At 30.6% G+C, this 4,202-nt stretch overlaps 1 pseudogene; it reads right to left on the bottom strand.

The window, feature by feature from the left end:
* Positions 1–2,841, bottom strand: part of LOC111240936 — a 6,203-nt pseudogene extending 3,362 nt beyond the window's left edge.
* Positions 2,842–4,202: the final 1,361 nt, after the last annotated feature.

Here is a 4,202-nt window from a genome sequence, read left to right as displayed (position 1 = left end):
AGAATTGCTTCTTATTAATTTATTTCAAACACTCAAACAAAGAGATTAGAGGTAAAAACAAGCATATACTAAATAAAACACAAGAAAACTAGGAAACACACTAAACGTGAGGATAAAACAAGATAAAAGTTATGAAGGAGTTGATTTGTTCACAAAATATACACACACAAATACGTTAAATCATCCGTTATCAAAATGCTGGTTTTTTTGTTGCTCGTGGCGTGGTGAAGATGATGTGTGTGATTTGTGTTGGTTTGTGGAATTTCTTTGGAATGAGTTGAATTGAATTTGTGTTTACTTCAATAAAAGTTAATTGTGAATGTTATTGATGGTGGCCAAGTCCTTAAAGGAGATGATGTTGAATGGAGGATGCAGATGATGTTGGCTTCATTATTGAGAAGGAATTTTAGGGTTCTAAAAAGAAAAGGGGTTTCTCCCTCTTCGCGCTTCCAATTCCAATGGAAGAAGAAAAGGGTTTGTCTTTTTTTGTCATTGAAGACATTTGATTTGAACTTTGCTTAATCCATTTTTTAATATAAAAATCAATTCAAACTCATTTTTAATGCCACGAAAGATTAATGAATATACTGATCATACCATGTAGGTTAAATTTAAACGACTGTTTGTCTAATTTAACGGCAGACCTCTAATTACTTCAATTTTAAAAAATAAGGACCCAATTAAGAAGTTGAAAAAAAAATGGACCTAATTAAGATTCAGGACGAAAATAAAGACCTACCGAGATATTATAAAAAATTTATGCGTGTTAAAAGATATTTTTCAAATAATAACCAAAAGAGTCACCATTGTTAATTAATTACGCAAACCCAATATCAACAAAAGCCAATGCTACAAATAATGGAAAATGTTTTTGTAACAAGTTTTTTACATCGTTTATATAATGGCTTGTGATTGGTGTAATAAATATAAACGAATTAATAAATTAAAGATATATAACCTATTCTCAAAAACTTATTATAAAAAATTGTTAACATGTAAAAGTTGACAGATATTACTGTCCCTGTGTGGGAATGGCCACCTCTAAAGTGACCACTTTAACTCACTTTAGAATCTTTACCAAGTAACCTTATAAAACTCGCCACTTTCAATCTTGTCTAACACTCACGTATGGTTTTACAATTAATTGTTCTAATTAAGCTGATAAATTTTAAAAACACGGTTGGCGAATGATAGTTTTGTATATGCGTTGATAATATGAAACATTATTATAATGTGATATGTTGATGTTTTTATAATTTATACTAGGGAAAATATGTGTTCTTTTTATTTGTGATAAGAAAAAGTTATAAAAATAAATATATACAATTTTAATGATTTTATTGTAAATGGTTTTTATTTATTTTATAGGTAATTTTTTACTATAAATAATTATTTTAATTAAAAAATCAACTAGAGAAATGATTACATTGAAAACAAATAGTTATTTATTAAAAGATAAAATTGAAAAAAGATATAAACAAGTTAAATCTCTTTTATTAAGTTTAAATACTAATTTAGTAACTGAATAGTAGATTATATAATTTGTATATTAAATCTATGTTCTTAGTATTTATTAGACATCTTATCAATATTAAAAGACAAATATAACACTCTACTCTATGTATAATAATATTTATTATTAAAAGAGTGAAACTATTAAATAAAATTGCAAACATAATCATAATAAAATAGTTTATGGTAACAAATATATTTAAAAATTATGATCTTCATTATTTAAATTACTTTATTATTAAATAGCATTATCAATATTAATATTGTCATAAATAATATTCCCAATATTAATAAAAAAATAAATTTTGTTACAACTTTTCATTTATTAAATAATATTTAATAAAAAATAAAATTATTAAACTAATTATTAAGTGTAAGTGGTAAAGAAAAACTATTTTTCAATTTGTGAAACTTTCACGGTTAGTATTTAAAAAATGGTTAAACCACTTCCGCATTGATGAATTTTTCCAGTCATGTTTATTAATTTTTTTCCCAATTGAGTCTTTAAAAGTGAAAAATTGACTCAATTGAATTCCTGCCATTAAATTGGATTAATATGGTTAAGTTTTTGATGACCTGACAGCTTGACGTGCTAAATTTTTAGTATGTAGCATTAACACGGTTGTTATGTGGAATTTGATTACATTATACATTTAAAAATTAGGTTTTTGATAATTGAAACCTAAATTAGGATTCATCATCTTCAACCTTACATTTCCATCTTCAACCTTAACGATTGATACTCAGAGTTCATCACAAAATTAGGGTTCATGAATTCCAAAATTTTTTTGAAATATGAAATTAAGCACCACCAAATTAGGGTTTATCAAAACCAACCCAATGAAGAGCAATTTTTTCTAGCACTCTTTGAGACCCAACATTCAGCACATCAATAAGAGCTTCAATCATCTCCAAGTTTGGCAACGATTGCTTATGAAAGCAACCTTAACTCGTTCTTCAAAACCACTATGGCAACCCCTTTACCCCAGTATTTGAAACCGATAACATAGCCAAGTTCCAAGGATATGTTCCTGCTTTGATCATGCTCTAAATTGGAGGAAAGAGAAACACACCCAATAGAACGGTCGTTCAGGCATATTTCTCTACACCACGCAAACTTATTGGCTATGTTTTGGATGAAATTGATTCCCTATTCTTTGCTACTATAATGATCCTAAGTGCAGAAAGTTGCCACCTTTTCATTGGAGGTCCACACCAAGACATCATCCACGCCAGAGAGCTCAAGGGGTCGAAGAGATATTCGACTCAAATCGACACTTTCTTCTTTTTCTTCTGATTTCTCCATTAGGTTGATAATGGGGTTCTGAATTTTACTTGTGATTTATTGCAGCTTGAAGCAACTGAGAATTCTGCTTTTCTTGATATGCTTCTTTTTTGAGTTTCTTGTGAAGATTAAGGTTAATGAACAAGAATAAAAATAATATCAAGATATATGGTTTCAGAGATAGTGATAAGAAGATTTGGTTGGTTAGATTAAGAGAAGATTATTGAAGAAAATGGGCTGAGTATGGGATTTGAAGAAGAGGCAGCGAGAACGAGAGAAAAGGGTTGGTGAATGAATCAATGTTTCTGTGTTTTCCTGTTCAATGTCGCGAAGATGGTGCAGGTGTGATTAGGGTTATGAGTTTATGAAATTTGGGATTTCTCTACAAGTTTGTTGTGATGTGCGATTCTTTGGGTTTTCTTTCACAGGTTTGATGCACATGGAAGAAGATTTATGAGTGATGCATAGTGGAGAAGATTTCTGGATGATGCACAAGAAAGAAGATTTATGGGTGATGCAGAGGGAAGAAGATTTATGGGTGACGCTGTTGACAAGCTGGCAAGTGTACCAGATCGTATCAAGTAATAATAAATGGTAAGTCAAAGTATCGTTTTCCCAAGAGACTTAAGGCACTAAACTGTTGTGCTTTTGCTTAACCAATCAAGACTATAAGAACAAAATATTTTGGGGTTTTTTTGAATTTAAAGTACGGAAAAATAAACATGAATGCAATTTGATCAATTGAGGTTAAACACAAAAGTGGACGGATGATGTTGATAATATGAGATGGATTTGTTGCTAGGATTCAGATTTCACCCAATCACTCTCATAAATCTACTGTTCTTATTAGATTCGCTTTATTATCATATTGTCATGCAAACTTTCTTAGTCTACCCTTAACTCGACCCCTCGGCGAAAAGAGCCTATTACTAATTACTGGCTTGCTATCCCTAGCCTCCCCTAGTAATTAATAACGCGTTAAGAACAAAAGCAAAAACAATTGATCGTCCTACCCCCTAACCCTAGGTGGTATTGCTTAATCAAGGAATTTCTCACAAGTTCATGACAGTACCGTACGTTCCCGTATCAATAAAGACAAACAACAGTTATCAAATGAGTTAAACGATAAAAGCTTTAAGCGCAGATGAGAACCGAACAATTGATAATCAAAGCATATGACAAGCATATAAATAAATAAGAAATTCGATATATGAGAGTTTAGAGGTTACATCTTTCTCCAATAACAAATAAGATTAGTTCTCCATCGTCATGGAGAAACTAGGTAAATAATGGAATGAAAGAGATACAAACCCTAAAAAGGAGAAAAGGAGAGTTGTCACCATCTCCAAATCTAGCCCCAAAGGGGTGAAAAGCGTGTTTTTGTGCCTAAGCCATCAAAAGATAC

This window comes from Vigna radiata, unplaced genomic scaffold (assembly GCF_000741045.1).
Source record: "Vigna radiata var. radiata cultivar VC1973A unplaced genomic scaffold, Vradiata_ver6 scaffold_149, whole genome shotgun sequence".
Taxonomy (NCBI): domain Eukaryota; kingdom Viridiplantae; phylum Streptophyta; class Magnoliopsida; order Fabales; family Fabaceae; genus Vigna; species Vigna radiata.
Note: the sequence above shows the minus strand (reverse complement) of the source record. Positions and strands in the feature narration are given on the sequence as shown.